The following is a 19521-nucleotide window of genomic DNA, read 5'->3' as shown; positions in this document are numbered from 1 at the left end:
GACAACTAATCTGAATGTCCGGATGAGGCAAGTAGTAGCCCAAACCGCCTTCCAAGGCTCTCCGAATTCTTTTATTAGCCTTGCGACAGGCCCTGTCGATGTCCAAAGGATCCCAAATTCCTCACCAAAAAAGGTGGGGGATTATGGCCAACCAAATTATAATGGTCCCAGGCCATCTCTCCTTGATAGCCCTAAAATCCTACTCTGCCTGCAGGGCCAAAGCTGTGCCCTTCATCAGCCCAAGATCATTACCTCCCAAGTGTATAACTAAGACCTGGAGAGGAGGGCTAGCACTCCCTTGAAATAACAACGGCAACAGGCCAGGCCAATCAAGGCCCCTGCGCCCCCGCCATTCAATGATAACCCACTGGCTGAGTCCAAGTTGAGAGCCAACTGAAGTTCTCTGAGCCTGATGAGCAGTCCAAAACACATAACTGTGTCCACAGATGAGAACACAGTACCTCTGGCCAGGAACAGCAGCATCTAAAAAGAAAAACAGTTTAACTAGCAACAATAACCACAAACTTCAAGCTAAAACCCCCCATGAAGTTAGGGACTGAGCAGGGGGCGAACATAGGCTTTTTAAGCTGCTGAGTGCCAACAGCCCAGATGCTGAATGGCCGAGGAAGGATAACCTAGGATGGCAGCTGTAGAGGCCGCCCCAATTCTAAAGGAGTGGGTACCAAACCACACCCCAGACAACCCAAACTTAGCTAAAGCCCGAGTACTCACAGCCCAAAATTGATGTTTTGTCAACGGACTGCCATTGACATGACAAAACAAAAATCCCTCCCTAGGACCGCGTACTGCCAAATAGACAGCCAGAGCAGAAACTGGACACAACTCCAGCTCAAAACATGTGCCCAGCTCCAAAACGGTTCCCTAGTAAAGCTGGTCAGTCTTGGAGCATCAAACGGTGATGACTGCCTTACTCTCAACTAACCTCAGGTCCTGTAGTAACAAAGCACTACCAGAAGGCAACCAAGGAAGCGGCATGAAACACTGTGGACTCAAAATAGGATGCACACACTGTGCCCCAAACCCCTTTCAAGCCCCTAAGAATCAAGGGGGAAATAGGCTTCCTAGTGTCAGGCTTAGGCCTGGCCTCTCTAGCCCAGCCCTCCAGTGTCTTTCGCAGACAAAAGTCTGTGGTTTCCTCCTTATACCCCAAAGTCTTACTACCAAAAGCCAGAGCAGACAGGCAGAAATAGACCCCAAAACCTAAGGAACCGGCAGCGTCAGACATGACCTGAAGTTCTGCTTTAAGCTTCATGTCTTCCCTCCAAAATTAAATCCCATTGAAGGACTCCAAAAACTCCTGCCATACCAATAGGTCTGTCCTCATGCTGCTTGTAACTCACGTTCTATGCTGTGGAAGTCGTAGATCAGCCATCACATCACAAAGCCTGCGCAAGAAGGTGCGTCCAGCAGCCAAAACTTTGCAAGCAAAGTTGAGATGCCCTACGAGCTGTTGAAGCTCAACTAAAGTAACCTTCCGCTTAAGAAGGAAAGAATCAACCTTCACCCTCAAATCTGCGACTTTCTCAACAGGTATTCTGGACAATTGTGCCACAGTGTCCAGCTGGATCCCCCAAAAAGTAAGTCTTGTGGCTGGACCCTCCATTTTTTCCTGTGCCAGTGGAATACCCTGCTCCACCACCACCTCAAGAAAGCCAGACATTAACTTTGCACAATGCCCAGTCCCTTCAGCACCCACAAAAAAATAGTCGTCCAAATAATAAACAACTTCCTGTAAACCCACTTTCTTATGAACAGCCCATTCAAGGAACATGCTGAAGTGCTCAAAAGCTGCACATGAGATAGAGCAACCCATAGGCAGAACTCTATCCATGTAGAATTGCCCCTCGAAGGAAAAACCCAGGAGCTCAACGTCAGCCAGATGGATGGGGAGAAGACGAAAGGCAGACTTAATATCACATTTAGCCATCTCCGCCCCCTTACCGCAGCATCATACAATGCTAATGGCCTGATCAAAGCTGGTGTACCTAACAGAGCATAAATGCTCAGGAATGCCATCATTTACTGATGCACCCCTGGGATAGGAGAGATGGTGAATCAAACGAAATTCACCAGCCACCTTCTATGGCACCACTCCTAAGGGGGAAACCCGAAGATTAGGCACTGGAGGGGTAGAAAACAGGCCCAAAATTCTCCCTTCCGCCAACTCCTTGGCAATCTTACCCCTAACTACTTGCTCCATACCCTTAACAAAACTAAGGTTCCTCGACTGAAATGCAACCTGGGGACCCTGAAAAGGAATCCGAAAACCAAATATAAAATCCTTTAACAGATAAACCCTATCAATACGGTGCGGATATTGGGCAAGCCCCGCTCAAGAGGTCCCACCTTTATCGGACTGGGCCCCTTTTCCAGCTTGATAATTGCCTCCACCCCCACCCTGCTTCTTTTGGCCCTTATGTGGCCAGGCTCTGGAGCAGTTGTTAAAGGAGTGGGAACCACCACACAAGGGGCATTCATGCTTGTACTGGCAAGTCTTCCTGCTACACACTCCTTGCAAGCCAAACTCCCAGCAAAGCAAGTGGGGTTGAACCACCTGCCCCACAGAACTGCAGGAAGAAGAGGAAGAAGTCACAGATGCCCTGGCCACCAAATGACCGCTATCAAAGCAGTCACCCAAATTTGGTCGAGCAGGGGACATGACTTAGAGCCAAAGCTGTTGGTGGATATGATCCCACTGAAGGGAAGGGTATAGAGCAGCTCTCATCCTGAACTCCTGGTCATATTGAAGCCAGGTGGGCCCATTAAACATCATATACCCCTTATAAATAATACTGTATATTGTATAAGTGAAGCACCCCTCCAAGGCTGAACCCCTGCTATCACCCCAGCATATATGAAAAACCCAGGCAGCCAATTGGCCCAAGCCGTGTCAACTTTCCGTTTCTTCAATTTTTCTTTCTCTTATCATCCAAATCCTCTTTGTCTTTCTTCTCCAGCTCCCGGAACAGGAGGAAGAAGACATTCACATATTCCACTTTTAGAATCTTATCTTTCATTGCTGGCAGCAAACGATCCCCTAAGGGCAGTGCTAAGTCCCCAAAAGGTAAGGCGTTGAAAGGGACAGCCCCATAAGAGGCATTCAAAGGGGAAGGAAAGCCCCATCCCCTCATCATGGGACCTGACATGCCATGCTGTCCTGCTGTTAGCCATGGCCCATAGGGGCCAAACTGCCCAGATGGCCAAGCCCAAGCTTGCTGTGCACTTGTGGCAGGGGAGGAGGTGATACCTTGAGCCCCTGTAGCAATGCCAGGAACAGCTGGAGCAGCAGGACCCCATGGCTAAGCCAGCCCAGTGTATGACTGTGGCGTGTCTCCGGTCTTACCCAAGGATCCAATCGGTACCAGTGCCGATCTTGCTCCAGAATCCATAAAAAATGGAGCTGAACCCCCTTGTGCGCCACCGGAACTGCCGGCTCCTCCCACGATGTTTCCAGCAGACCTACCCTCGAGAATAGACCACCTGGTTAAAATACCTGCTTGAAATGCAGCCTTAGAATTTTTCCCCAAGTCTAAGTCTAAACCCTGTGAGGGAGGAATTGTGGAAGTCTCCTCCAGAGCCCTAAGCCTTTGCAAAATAGCAGTATTTACCACTTCATCACCCTCCTCATCCGAAGATGATAAAGGGGGAGCTGGCCTCTTAGGCGGGGCCCTAGAAGCCTTAGGTGTAGGATGTTTTCCCTTGGACTTCTCTGTCCCTTTTTTCCCAGGCATTTTAACAATACCGACCTGAACTACTAAGAGCAAAAAACTGCCAAAAATTCCACTAAAATGGCTGCTCCTGCACAGCACCTAAAATGGCTGCCGCCTTCTTCAGCAAGAAAGACCCCAAAGACAATAGCAAAGCTGCAGCCAAAATGGCCCCTTCTCCACAGCTCCCAAAATGGCTGCCCTCTTATTTAAAAAGATAGCCAAAAAGGGAACATAAAAATGGCTGCTGCAACACTATAGCTAAATTACCCCAAAAAAAGTTTTTTGGTAGAGGCCTTTCACATCACCCACTACCAATATCAACAAGGGGAAAAGTGGCTTCCACAATACTGCCCCCACACCCAACCCCAGAGGAGTTTGTACTCCAAACTAGCAAAAAGTCTAACCCAAGAAACACCTTTTTAAAAGGGGGGGAGAGGGGGAGGGAGGGTTAAACCGGCCATATAATGGAGATACGCCAATCCAATCAACGTCCTCACGTTCACCAGAGACTTAACAGCAGCCCCGATCCTCAGCAACATGCTGCAGTTAAAATCAAGCTCACAGGCTTTATCAGCGACCTGATCTCCACTGAAAAGCCTGAATGCCAGGAAGCCAAAGGAAACTGACATGAAGCAGGAGCGAGCAAAAAGCGCTCCTGCCCTGCCTTATCAGCTCGATCAGCCCCCGATCTTTCTTAAAATGTCTGAAAGCCAGAAGAAAAGGGGAACTGACAAGACCAGAACCAGCAAGCAAAAATGCTCCTGCCCAGCCACCTAATCTTCACTTAAGAAACGCCTAAAAAAACAACTGAAACTTGATAAGATCTAAGCAGGAGCAAGCTAAAAGCTCTCCTGCTTAGATCGCCAGTCGCAGACTGGCACGAGCGGGAAAGGCATGCTGCTACTGCAGCCAGCCCCACCCCCAAGCACAAGCCCATTGGTCTGTCAATCTTCCTCTCTTCCCCCAAGGGTGGCAAATGTGTCTCTCTGTCCTTACAGCGAGGCTGCAGGTGGTTGGGACGAAATCTTGGAACTAGCCCTGCCAGTGGCTACTTACATAACTTGGATTTTGGAATGAACTCTCATAGTGTTTGTGAGGATAAAGTAGAAGTAGTTTGAACACATTTGCTGCATTCACGGGCAACCTTTATTAAAGGCAGAAAACGTGTGTCCAAAGCAAGTGGAGCAAAGGCACCAGGGTCTCCAGACACTACTGCTGCTCAGAGAGGGAATTTGAGGAGCCAGTTGATGACCACAATCCTGCATCCTTCTTCATTTCTATTGTCAGGATTCCTCCTCTTGAAAAGTCTGCTCCTTTTTTGGGGTGGGGGAAGGAACAGAGGCTGTGAATGTTTGATTACCTGAGCTGAATGGCAACCTGCAGATTTATTCACCGTCATGCTGTGCAGAACTGTATTGGCAGAACACATGGCTGGCTATGAATACCTGCTAATTAGGATGGTTTGGGGCATGTCAATAATGATTTCCATGAATATGCTGCAAATTTCAGAACAACCCCTTCCATAAACATTCTCTTCCTAGGTGGGTACATGTGTTCAGGAAGCATGATGAATATTTCCAGCTCAAGCATACATTTAAAATAAAAGGCAGCTCTTACCCATAAAGAAAATGGTGCTGACATGAACATCACCAAAACCGTGTTCATAGCAGGTGAGGTAAATCTGCACTTTTTCACTGGAATGATTGAAAGGCATGCTAGTGGTGATCGGGAAAAAGCTCCTGATTTTTGTGGCTTTTATCTACCTCTGAAAGAACCAGGATAGCATTTGGTTGACACATCACTGAAAATATGTAGAAATGGTCTCTCTCTCTCAAGATTTGAGAGCCCTTGTGCAGCTAGATGAGACAGCTAAGTAAACTTGAGAGCCAGTTTGGTGTAGTGATTAAGTGTGCAGACTCTCATCTGGGAGAACTGGGTTTGATTTCCCTGCTCCTCCACTTGCAGCTGCTGGAATGGCCTTGGGTTAGCCATAGCTCTCATAGGAGTTGTCCTTGAAAGGGCAACTGCTGTAAGAGCTCTCTCAGCCCTGCCTACCTCACAGGGTGTCTGTTGTGCAGGGGGGTGGGGAGGTAAAGCAGATTGTGACCGCTCTGAGACTCTGAAATTCAGGATATAGGGTGGGTAGAGTTGCCAAGTCCAATTCAAGAAATATCTGGGGACTTTGGGGGTGGAGCCAGAGCAAGGTTGAGACAAGCACAATTGAACTCCAAAGGGAGTTCTGGCCATCACATTGAAAGGGACCATGCTCCTTTTAAATGCCTTCCTTCCATAGGAAATCATGAAGGATAGGGGCACCTTCTTTGGGGGCTCATAGAATTGGACCCCCTGGTCCAATCTTTTTGAAACTTGGAGGGTACTTTGGGGAGAGGCACTAGATGCTATACTGAAAATCTGGTGCCTCTACCTCAAAAAAACAGCTCTCCCAGAGCCCCAGATACCCATGGATCAATTCTCCATTATTCTCTATGGGAATAAATCTCCATAGGGAATAATTGGGTTCCCAGCAGATATTTCCCTCCCCCCCGCTTTCTGATGACCCTGAAGCAGGAGGAGGGCCTCCAAACCGGGGAATCCCCTGCCCCCACCTGGGGGTTGGCAACCCTAAGGGTGGGATATAAATCTAGAATCATTTTCTTCTTCTTTTGACATACAAGAGGCACATAGGGATATATCGTTATCAAGCAACTGAGTACAGTTTAGGTTCCAAACAAGGTTTGTTGTAAATCTTAAACAGGCACAACAACTAAAGTTGCCAGCTCCAGGCTGTAAGATTCCTGAAGATTTGGGAAGTGCAGCCCAACAAGGGCAGAGTTGGGGAAGGGGAGGAGCCTCAGCTCTGTATAATACTGCAGAGTCCACCCTTCAAAGCTGCCGTTTTCTCCAGGGAAATTGATTTCTGTAGTGTGGAGATGAATTGTAATTCCAGGAGATCGCCAGCCCCACCTGAAGTTTGGTAACTCTAGAAACAACCAATGCCTTGCTCAGTAAGACAGCCTAAGCTGCCAGACCATAACTACTTTATACTTCCTGTTTCCTGCTTTACAATACTACATCTCCCATCAGGCTCTGTTGTTTATAGCTACTGCTATATGTAAGATCACCACAGGATGCCACTTTGCATTTTCAAGGATTACATTGTTCAGGAAGTACTGAGATCAGACAAGTGACATTTATTATATTTGCATTCTATACTTCATGAAAATCTTCATGGACATTTAGACTTACACAATACATCATATGGTAAATTAGACTACAGCAAGATCATCATTTGCCCAGGGCCAGCCAATACATTTCACAGCCAAAGATGCACAAGGCACATGATTTTCTCTCACTAAACCAATGAACTACCACTAACTGTAGTGTTGCCAGCTCTGGGCTTAGACATACCTGGACATTTGGGTCTGGGAGAGAGGCCTTGGTAGGGTGCAATGGCCTCTCATTCCAAAGCATCTATTTTCTCCAGGAGAAGTGGAATAAATGTACAATAAATAAATAAATAATTTATGTAGCCTGGAGATCAGTTATAAATCTGGGGTTGGCAACCCTAGCTACCTGTCTTTCCCCCTCTCCCGTCTTTAATCCCTCTGTCAAAGAGACAGCAATACTATTCCCTCACTTTGAGGTGGTTGCAGGTATGCACTAAAGTTCTACTTAAAACTGCAGTATGTCTTCCAAAAGTGTGTTTGTATGTGTGTGAGAGGCGGGGGTCGGGGGGTGGGGAGGAGAAGTGCCATCAAGTAACTTCTGGCATATACCTAGCTGGGAATAAATACATGGGGGGGGGGGGTTCATCCTGAAAAATTATAACATTGGGTAGTTCAGTCTTTGTGACACCAACCCAAATAGTCCACATGTAAAATTTAAACATAGCATATATTTTCTAAATGACATAAAGCATGTCATTTTAGATGTAAGATTTTCAAAATGGTGTTATAATGAGCAATAGATGCTACTGGAATACTGATCTCATGCTTACATAAAGTGTTTGCTTACTGTTTCACTCTGATGAACTGCTCTTTTACATGTGTTTAATCTGATAATTAGTGGAGAATATTCAGACACACGCTTCTCCTTATGCTATTTTACCCTCCTTTGCTGGGCTCTTGTCAGTTCTGTGGGGGTTGAATTCACAAGTGCAGAACCGAGAACCTCCCATTCAGCTAAGCTCCCAGCAGAATTTCTTTTCTTCCCTTCCAATCTCAGACATGCCATTAAGACAGGGGGAGGGGAGCATGAACCACACCACTAAAGCCCCATGAATATTTCAAAGGCAAAAGTCTCCATAAAATCCCACATAAATGGAGTTAGAGGCTGGATGATTAGACAAGCTCCAGTGGAGTTAAGAAAATATCAGGGCAGCAGGTGATAAGACATCAGCCAATAGATTGCCAGGATTCTATCACACTGAATTCTTCATAATGATAACTGACCCAAAATTCAAGCTGAATGTGAGTTCACAAATACTCAACATATGCACTGTTTTTCAGTGTAGTTCCATGCAGGTTGCTTCAAAATAAGTGCTATGCAGTTCAATGAAGCACACGTAAGAATGTTGCTACAAATCTAAAATGCTATAAATCAAGTTTACTAAAACTTGATTTCTTTCTTGCACTTCAGATTAGAGATCGTTTTCTAACTCACTTCTTTCTTGGCTATCACAAAATATAAGTTTTCCACTAGCAAACAACATGTGTGTATTGTCCTGACAAGAGATGAGGAGAATTTTATTACACCTCTGCTGCCCTAGATTTTTTATTAGACATAGATAAAATTCATCTGCACAGGACAAAAAGTTGGTTGATAGAATGGTTGTAGACATGTTGTTTGTTGCTACAATGTAAATTGCTTTCTCTGTTCATTCACCCTGAAACTTTCCCTGACATTGATTTGAGCCTAAATTTCATCCCTTCTCTCTCTTAAGGCATTCCACTTTAATTCCAGTCCTTAATTTAAGCCTTTCACACCTCCCAGAATAATCAAAACAGAATTCTCCCCACACTAAAACTGAATTTTCTCTCCCCTGTCCTCAGTGTTCAGGGCAGTGCTCTTGTTGCCCTCCCCCCTATCAGCCACAAACTATCCTCCCTCCCACCCACCTTTACCCATATGCCTTTTTCTCTTATAGTAAGTGAACAAGAGCTAGGGAAGTGGCTTTAAGACAAGAAAGTAGGCAGCCCTTGCCAGACTCATATGTTTTAGCAGACAGAGTTCCTTCCTCTAATGGGCCCATAGGGGCATAGCTTTCAAAGGATTCAGCATGAAGTGGCAGGTTAGAAAGCCTTATTAATGGCCTCTCCACCAACAAGGACCACAGAGGCTAAATCTGCGAACAGCCCAAGCTGCCGCTTAATGACTGAATAGACCCGTTAGCCCTCTGCATTAGCAAAGAAAGCTTCTTTCCCCCCACAAAATTATACACAAACACGCACTGATATGCTTACCAGAGACATCAGATGAACCTCCATCACTCCATAGTTTTCTCTTTCTGTTTTCCTGCCTTGATATGCAAAACTCATATTCTGAGTAAACATCTTAGGGAGAAGGGAGGGTGGCATCTGTGATATATGCTTTGATAACCTTGGGACTTAGCTTGGTAGTGGTTTAGAAACTTCAAATAGTTCTGAATGTCTTAGTCCCCTTGTAAGTAAAGAGTGAACCAAAAGGAGCATTTAATGCCATTGTTGAACAGCTGCAGAAGTACCCATTCAATTTAGTTACTGATCCAATTGAAAGTGCTGCTTTAACCCCTGAATTGCTAAACATCCTGGATAGATATATTGAAAAACCCTTTCACGCATTAAGATGAGCAGCTAGGGTCCAGTTCTTTGTGAAGTAAAAAATTCACCTGTTTCAATTGGCTCCTCAGTAGAACCAACACAAAAGAACACACAACTATGTGTTCCTTAGAAGTCTATTAAGAATCGTGCTCAAATAGGCAGATAAAATACACATCAGATTGTCAGACAAGAAGTAACTCAAGTTTAAATCCCCACACTGTCCTGGAAGCCTACTAGTTGTCTGTAGGCCAGTCACTCCTGTTTTCTCTGCTTAACCTACCTCACAGGGCTGTAATTGCAAAGAACTGTGTTGTAAGCTGCTTTAGATGTTCATTGGAGAGCAAATGTAGGTATAAATACCTAAATAAAGAAATATAAATATTTTAACATTGAAATGTTTTACAATTGAATTGATAAATGCTTGAAGTTCCACTATGAATAGCTAGGGTATCACCCAGCAAGAGGGTAGTTGCAAGCCAGTCCCACTGGAGATAATGGAACAGAATTCAGCCATATTATCTAGCCCCACTGATGCCACTGAGACTTAATTATGGTTAATTTTTGCTGACCTGTGGCCTTGAGGTACAATCATTACATTATTTGATCTCCACCCACTTTTGTGTAGCTAGTGACTGACCATGCCAATGAGTGTATTTAGGGTACACCAGGAGCTTTTGAGAACAGGCCCTGGTGTTGGAGAGCCTAGAATCAACTCTATTCTAAAACTTGTACTGGATAAAAAGAAAAAACGTAGACGATTTTAATAGCTTGTTGGTTGCCAATTAAGTCAAGAATCTTTGGCAGACAAAGGAACCTGTGCCTGGACACTAATCCCCTCACTGTTTCCCTTCAGATTGCTTTATCCTTTATATTCACTTATTTATGCAAAGAGGAATGGAAGTAGAATGGTGGGGGTGAGAAAAGTGCCTTCAATTTAATATCTGAAAGTGTTTTCTGTAACTCAGGTAAGCCATTTCTTTTGACAATTGTGACTTGAATCTTCAGAATGTTCTTTTAGCGTACAGCTGCTAAGAGGCATTTCCATTACTCTTCCAAAGGGCAACCAGGGTTCCTAGCTTTGATGCCAAAAGAATCAGTTTATTTGCACACAGAATATGAAACACAGACTAAATAAAGGTCCACCCCCCAAAAAAAAATCAACTGGTCTTTGTGTAGAAGTATGCAAACTTTCAGGGGACACAACGTGAGCTGCTAGAATATGAATGCAGAAGACTGGCTGTGTTTCTTACTCCCCCCCCCCTCCCCCTTCATGGCTAAACAGAATGTGGCTTCATCTTTAGCAGGGCTGAAGATGTTCTCCAAAATCTTCAGGCTGGTATAGTGATTACTCACTAGATGGCACTGTTTTCTCCAAGTTACTTCAACATTTAATCATTCCATGTAGACAAACGAAGAGGGCTGGTGGTTTTTACAACATAAACCCTCAGGTTCTTTGTTTATTCTGTGGCAGTCTTTCTCAAGAAAACTAAACTGATGAGGCTTAAACTATTCTGAATAACCTTGGGACTATCAACTAGTAATTTATGGTTTTTTAAAGCTTAAATAAGACCTTGATAATAATGGTTGTGATGATTAGGCTTTATAAATGAATGCGACACTTCCTTATACAATGTATCTTACTGCTTGGTAAACAATGATTTGCATTCACCAGTTGTCTAGTGGTGTAGTATGTTCTTTATATAGAATTTAAAAAGCAAATGGTGGAAGCCGGGGGTGCCAACTCTGGGTTGGGAAATTCTTGTAGATTTGGAGGTAGAGCCTGAAAGGGCAGGGTTTAGGGATTGGAGAGACCTCAGCACATGGTATGATGTTGCTTCTGGGAAAACATGGAAGTCACCTCATGCCTGGGTAGGAATCTCCAGAAAGTCTATGGTAAAACTATACAGTTTCTGATAATTCATAGAGAGGCATGATGTCACTTCTGGATAGGGTTGCCAGGTCTGACTCAAGAAATATCTGGAGATGTTGGGGGGTGGAGCCAGGAACAAGAGTGTGACAAGCAGTGTTCTCTCTAAGCTGAGTTAGTGTGAGCTAGCTCACAGATTTTTAGCTCAGGAAGGATGACCCCAGAGCACACTAATTTATGCAGTAGCTCACAACTTTAATGCCAGTAGCTCACAAAGTAGATTACTGCTCACAAGACTTTGCAGCTTAGAGGGAACATTGGTGACAAGCACGATTGAACTCCAAAGGGAGTTCACATTTAAAGGGACCACATTTAAAGGGACAATCACATTTAAAGGGACCACACACTCTTTAAATGCCTCCCCTCCATTTGAAAATAATGAAGGATAGAGGCACCTTATTCTGTGGCTCATAGAATTGGACTCCCTGGTCCAAACTTTTTGAAACTAGGGGGGTGTTTTGAGGAGAGGCACTGAATGTTATGCTGAAATATGGTACCTCAACCTCAAAAAACAGCCCCCATAGAGCCCCAAATATCCACAGATCAATTCTCCGTTATACCCTACGGGAATCAGTCTCCATGGGGTATAATGGAGTGCCCAGCAGACATCCTCCCCCACTTTCTAATAACCCTGAAGTGGGGGGAGGGCCTCCAAACCATGAGATCCCCTGCCCCCACCTGGGGGTTGGCAACCCTACTTCTGGATTTTCCTTGGAAGTGTCATCATGCCATCTTCCCAACAGCCCTTTTTTATTTTTCTCCCACTGCTGCTCAGAGAAGGAAACAGGAACTGCAGTGGGGGATCCCCCGCCCTCACTGGGAAGGCTGGCAACCCTGAGAAGATGATACAGAATCCATCTGAACTTACACTATTCTGTTCCTAGCTATGCAGAAGTTTGGTGTCCAAAGATGGTACAGCAGAATTGAAGCATCAAACTTTGCTTAGAGAGGCTTGATAAACCTATTGACTCAGAAATTATTTGGTAAACAGCACTACTGATTGCTTTCCCCATCTATGCCAGTGATTGTCCAGCTTTCTGCCTTCCAGTAAGCCCTTCCTCATCAGCTCCTTAAGTGAACCACAGTGCACTACAGACTATTCCAGGTTCCAGAGCATATGTTCAGTTCATGTACAGCAATGCTCAGACTTGTGAGCCTTCACCATGACATTAATGCTTTCCCAGCTTCAAGTATAAGCTAATGGGGTATGAACTTGCTGAGACAGAGTGAAAAAGAACTTGGGGTCATAGTGAATAGCTCAGTGTCAACCCAGTGTGCTGCAGTGGTGAAAAAAAATCAAAATCTATGTCAGAGATTATTAGGAAAGGGACTGAGAATAAAATGGCAGATACAATGCTCCTGTATAGATCCATTGTGCAGCCTCATTTGGAATACTGTATACAGTTCTGGTCACTGAATCTCAAACAGGACATTGCATAGCTGAAATAAATACAAAGGAGTGCAACCAAGATGAATGTGGGGTTGGAACACAGTCCCTATGAGGAAAGGCTGAAGAGTCTGGGACTTTTCAGTTCAGAAAAGAGACGACTAAGGGGGGACATGATAGAGGTTTATAAATTTACTAGGAATAAGCCTCTTTGTGAGGAAAAATACAATGGGCTCTAGAAAAAGGCTCTGGGCGAGTGCCTCCCTTGCTGTCTTCCCACCCACTCAAGGCAGCCATTTTCTCTAGGGGAATTGATCTTTCTTCATCTTTCCATCTCCTCTCTCCTCTATCTAAGAAAAGTACAGCCTTTGTCCACAGTGAGTACCAAAGCAGCTTGCATTATTCTCCTCTCTCCCTTTTGGTCTGCACAACAGCTCTATGAGGTAGGTTAGGCTGAACGTCTATGACTGGTCTGAAATCACAGTGTGGACCAAAGCAGAAGGGAAGTGACATAAGCAGGGTATAATGACACAGAGTACACCCTGCAAAGCAGCCATTTTCTCCAGGGGAAGTAGTCTCTGCCATCTGGAAAAAAAGTTGTAATTTTGAGTGATCTCCAGTCCTCACCTAGAGATTGGCAACAATGGTTCCCCAGGGGAAATGGCTGGTTTTGAGGGTGGATTCTATGACTTGTACCAGTCTGAGATCCCACCACTCCTTAAACCCCACCCTCTCCAGGCTCCACCCCTCAAATCTCCAGGAATTTCCCAACCTGGAGTTGGCAACCTTCTTTCCTTCCCTTTATCTGACTTCAGTTTTCCATCTCATCCCCACTCCCTGCAGCCTCTACCTAGGAAAAGGACAGTCTTTCTCCCCACTCTCTCTACCCCTGGAGAAAATAACTGCTCTGGAGGTTGGACTTTATGGCATTATATTCAGCTGAGGCCTCTCCCCTTCCCAAACCCTGCTGTCCTAAAACTCCACCACAAAATTTCCAGGAATTTCCCACCAACTTGGAACTGGCAGCCCTAGTCAGGACTGGGCCCAATGAGTTCTCCCTCAAAGACCTTTAGTGATACCTTTCAGACCAAAGCTGTCTCTCTGATAATGTTGTTAGTTTTAAACACAAGAGTTCATTCTCTCTCTCTCTCTCTCTCTCTCTCTCTCTCTCTCTCTCTCTCTCTCTCTCTCTTGTTCTCCCTTCTCTATCTGGTCTGCTGCCATGGGACACCATCCTCCCCCCTCCAGCCCTGGTTGTTTCCCTTTCAGAAGAGAGGGAGGAGCCCTCAGTCAATCAAAGGAAGGCTTTCTTTCCTCTGCGAAGCAGTGACAGGCAGCTCAGCCAATGGGAAAGTATCTGATTTGCGACCAGTGTGCTAAGGGAATTATTATATAGGAGAGATACATGGGGTGAAGAGAGCTGACAAAGAGAAATTTTACTTCCAAAATATTGTATCTTGAGAGCATCTAATGAAGCTGATGGGCACTAGTTTAGGACATGCAAGGAAATACGACTTTTCACAGAGGGTGATTAAAATGTGGAATTCACTGTCAGAGAAGGTAATGATGGCTACGGGAATAAACATCTTTAAAAGCCAATTAGAAAGATTCATGGAGGATAAGTCTGCCAATGGTGACTGAGGGGAACCTCCAAGCTCAGAGGCATTAAACTTCTGGATCCCAGTGCCGGGAGGCAACATCAGGGCAAGGCCTCATCCTCTATGCCCTGTTGTTGGCAATCCAGAGGAACTGGATGGCCACTGTGTGAGACAGGATGCTGGATTAGATGGACCATTGGTCTGATCCAGCAGGACTCTTCTAATGTTCTTATATTCTTGATGCTTTCAAAACCATAACAAATTCTGTACTCAAGTTTTCTACAAATATGCCATAAAGCATTCCAGGAACATCATCATGCTCTATGGCAGAGGCCCCCAACCTTTTTTATTCCAGGGACCGGCCCCAGGGCTGGCTGGCCCACCGTGGCCCCAGAATCAGTGGGTGCCCCCCCCGTGGCGCCTCCTCCTCCCCCTGTGGCACCTCCTCCTCCCCCATTTCCTTCTCCCTCCTCTGCCCCACCCCCCGCAGTTTTGCCACACGCCCCCATGCAGCCTCACCACCTCCTGTTTTTGCCACTTTAAGGCCAGGGAAAGTGAAGTGCCTTCCAGACCAACCTCCCCCACCCCCCGCCAATCAGCTGATCCAATCTGCCAGGAAAACTACAGCAGTGCGGCTGTTTCAGTGGTCGCTCGCCGCTACTGCCGCAATTTTCCCCACTGATTGGATCAGCTGATCAGCAGGGGGCGGGGGAGGTCGGCCTTCATGACACCTTCCCTGGCCTTAAAGTGGTATAAACGAGGGACGGTGAGGCTGCGCAGGGAGACAATGAGGCTGCGCGGGGGGGGGGCAGCTGTGCGGCCCACCTGGAAACAGGCCATGGACCAGTACTGGTCCAGGACCCGGGGTTCGGGGACCCCTGCTCTATCGCATACCTGTAGGAAAACTTAATATGCCATCCTAGAGTGCTTTTAGTACTTCCTAAAATCACTCTTTATGGTACTGCTCTACGTCCTATTAATATGTTAGGAAAGGAGGAATAAACTTGTTGGCAGTCATGGTCTTCTGGATATGTAGATAAACCACAATCACTGTACAGCATTAGAAAATTACAGATTTAAATGTAAGTGATAACCAAGATTGTTCTAGCTACTATATTAAGGCCTGTGCTAATTTTTTGTGCAAGTGTATATTCCTAAGCAATGCCAGTTGTTATAGGGTCAGTTTTGAAAGCTTTTGTGCCTTTCATATGACTGCAGTGTTTGAGAGAAGATTGAAGGTCTTCTAGACAGCAATCCTGTAAAATAACTGGGAACAAAAGGTGTGAGATGCAGGCTCTCCCGCTTCTGTCTCTCTGCAAACTATATAAAACAGAATTGTTCAGGAGGGTTTTTTAAATTAAAATAATAAGGCTCTGTAGCAGAATGGTTCAGGAAGGTGCTTTGGTAAACAGAACAGAACTGTGGACTAAAGTACTGTGGGTAGTATGTATTATCTGTTTGTTGTATGTATTATCTTACTGTTTCTATGTTGTTTTTACTTATGCAGTCCAATTTTCTGTTGTTTCAGATATCTGTAATTCTAGTCCTACTGCATTGCTTATTAGATGTCTCATCCTGTTGATTGTGTTGACTTACACTGTGTAATCCATGTTTTCTGCTATGAAAATACAAGCCAAATTAATGTCCCATGTGTAAATGTTAGGATTTTAAAATTTTACTTTGTGGTTATGGATCTGGATGAATATTGTAATTGGAATGTTTGTGCATTATTAGTTGTTGATTGTTTTGTGTTTGATATTGCTTGTAGGCCACAATAAGCATTACTATTATTATTACTACTACTACTATGCTGTGTAATCCATGTTGAGTCTCAGAAAGACATATTATAATTAACATAAATTAATTAAATGTATTAACTCAAATCTATTGTGGTTATTAAACTAAGCTATTTCACACCTCTGCAGCAGGGCTTTATTTTTATGTATTTTTGCTATTACCCTGTCTTTGTCCCCAGCTTACATTGTTCTCCTAGCCTCCTTTTCCTCCTCACAACAAGGTAGGTTAGGTTGAGAGCGTGAAACTGGCCAAAAGTCACCCAGCTAGCATTCATAGTAAGAACATAAGAGAAGCCATGTGGCCCATCCAGTCCAACACTCTGTGTCACACAATGGCCCCCCAAAAAACTCAAGTGCCATCAGGATGTTCACAAATGGATCTAGAAGCCCTTCCACTTTGCCCCCCTCCAAGCACCAAGCCGCCCTGAGTCCGCTTGCGGAGAGGGCAGGATATAAGTTGAACGTAATAAATAAATAAATAAGAATACAGAGCATCACTGCCCCAAACAGTTCCAATAATATACTATGGCTAATAGCCACTGATGGACCTCTGCTCCATATTTTTATCCAATCCCCTCTTGAAGCTGGCTATGCTTGTAGCCACCGCCACCTCCTGTGGCAGTGAATTCCACATATTAATCAATCACCCTTTGGGTGAAGAAGTACTTCCTTTTATCTGTTTTAACCTGACTGCTCAGCAATTTCATTGAATGCCCACGAGTTCTTGTATTGTGAGAAAGGGAGAAAAGTACTTCTTTCTCTACTTTCTCCATTCCGTGCATAATCTTGTAAACCTCTATCATGTCACCCTGCAGTCGACATTTCTCCAAGCAGAAGAGCCCCAAGTGTTTTAACCTTTCTTCACAGGGAAAGTGTTCCAAACCTTTAATCATTCTAGTTGTCCTTTTCTGGACTTTTTCCAATGTTATAATATGCTTTTTGAGGTTCGGTGACCAGAATTGTACACAGTATTCCAAATGAGACCACACCATCGATTTATACAGGGGCATTATGATACTGGTTGATTTGTTTTCAGTTCCCTTCCTAATAATTCCTAGCATGGCGTTGGCCTTTTTTATTGCAATCGCACACTGTCTTGACATTTTCAGTGAGTTATCTACCACGACCCCAAGATCTTGGTCAGTCTCTGCCAGTTCACACCCCATCAACTTGTATTTGTAGCTGGGATTCTTGGCCCTAATGTGCATTACTTTGTACTTGGCCACATTGAACCTCATCTGCCACGTTGACGTCCACTCACCCAGCCTCAACAGATCCCTTTGGAGTGCCTCACAACCCTCTCTGGTTCTCACCACCCTGAACAATTTAGTGTCATCTGCAAACTTGACTACTTCACTGCTTACTCCCAACTCCAATGAGTAAAGTATAAGGATGTGTTAGGACTGCGTATCTGGGATATTATATCCCACAACACCAGAGCAAGATGAGAGGTGATGTCTTTCTTCATTCTCCCACTCCTGCAAACCTACTTTTTCCTTAGGATGACGTTTAGTTTGATACTTCAGACACTGACATAGACCTGAAACCTGGGGTGGGGAAGGGGGAGCTGAGGATGAAAGTTAGGGGAAAGTGGCAAAGGTTAAGTATCTTCCTCCTGCCCAACACTTTTATGTTAGGAATTGAGTCTTCCTGGCCCTAAAGCCACGGCTTTTTTGTAGCCAGAACTCCTTTGCATATTACATAACATGACCCTGATGTAGCCAATCCTCTAAGAGCTTACAGTAGGCCCTGTACTAAGGGCCTTGTAAGCTCTTGGAGGATAGGCTACATCAGGGACGTGTAGCCTAATATGAAAAGGAGTTCCTGCTACAAAAAAAGCCCTGCCTAAATCTATTTTGAAATCACACATTAGAGGCAAAACTTTGTTTCATCCTAAGCCTCTCCTCACTGCTCATCTAGACCAAGTTTATAGTTTAGATAAAATCATGGGGGTTTTTCCTAGAAAAAGAGTTGCTGGAACTCTCAAGAGGGGAAAAAAGGAGAAACACACAGGTGTACTGTGTGAACTTTCAAATATTGTTTAAGAATTTTGTTTCCATGTAGACTCTATGTCATGTTTTCATGTCATGGTTCTGGAAATCCATTTTGCCACATTCTCCCAGGGGAAAAAATAAGGCCTGGATAAAATCCAAGCCTCTAATTATTTTCTGAAAGAGGAGTGGGATAAATAGTACCTTTCTTTGATAAATCTGCACAGTCAGTTTGAATTACAGGTGTCATATCTATGTCAGTCTAGCATACTCATTCAACACACACCCACTCATTGCAAAGAAATATGCCTTTTGCAATGCCTCTCCCCTGCCTGCTTTTGTATTCATTTTTCTCTAGTAACCTATTCAAACATGTTGCTCTGACAGCAAGTTACAGCTTCGCTTTGGGTGTTATAGCCTAGTCATTCTGTCTCCAATCATATATGGGGTGATTTTGTACAATACTACTTGGGTACCAAGGCTCTTGTTTCCAGTCTTTCTTAGAAGCCATATTAAAAAGGCTGGCAGACGATCTGGTGACATTAATCAGGGCAGTGAAAGGGCACCACTTGGAAGATTTATGACCATCTTAAGAGCTCTTTTACAGAAGCGACCTTAAAAATGGTTTTCCAGTAATACAATTAAACTGTTTGCTCTCACAGCTAATAAAGAGAACAGCAGACACAGACAGCTATACCTGCCCTGGGCTATTGAGCCTGTCAGGTCTCATCAGATTAAAAGAAAAAAAAAAGCTGGTCCTCCTAGCAGGTATCCAGACTGAACCCTAGAGAAAATGTAGAATGCTGAAGAAAGTCATTGTCCAAGAAAACTGGTGGTCTTCAGCTAGATATTGGTATGTGGATGGGTGGGTAGCTTTCTCAAATGAATGGTTTTGGTCCCAGCAGAAAAAGCAATTCTAGGATTTATGAACAGTATCAGATACTTTATGGAGATAGAAATTGGACAGTCCACTGGCACGATCAAAGAGGATTAAATTGAACTTCTCTTGGAATTAGCAAGGAATGTGAAATCATTTCCTTCCAAACTAAAGCTAACTAGCACATAATTGGGATATAGCAGAAGTCATTCAGCGGGGTTATTACTCAACAGTTGCTTAGATTTATATCCCGCCCTCCACTCCGAAGAGTCTCAGAGTGGCTCACAATCTCCTTTACCTTCCTCCCCCACAACAGACACAGTTGCTTAGTGCAAAAGTCATGAGTTTATGTTAAATATGAGAATGTGCTACCACCCAAGCCAAGTCAAGATATTGTTCCATGTAGGCCCACAGCT

The sequence above is a fragment of the Heteronotia binoei genome, chromosome 3 (genome assembly GCF_032191835.1).
Source record: "Heteronotia binoei isolate CCM8104 ecotype False Entrance Well chromosome 3, APGP_CSIRO_Hbin_v1, whole genome shotgun sequence".
Lineage (NCBI taxonomy): Eukaryota > Metazoa > Chordata > Lepidosauria > Squamata > Gekkonidae > Heteronotia > Heteronotia binoei.
Note: the sequence above shows the minus strand (reverse complement) of the source record.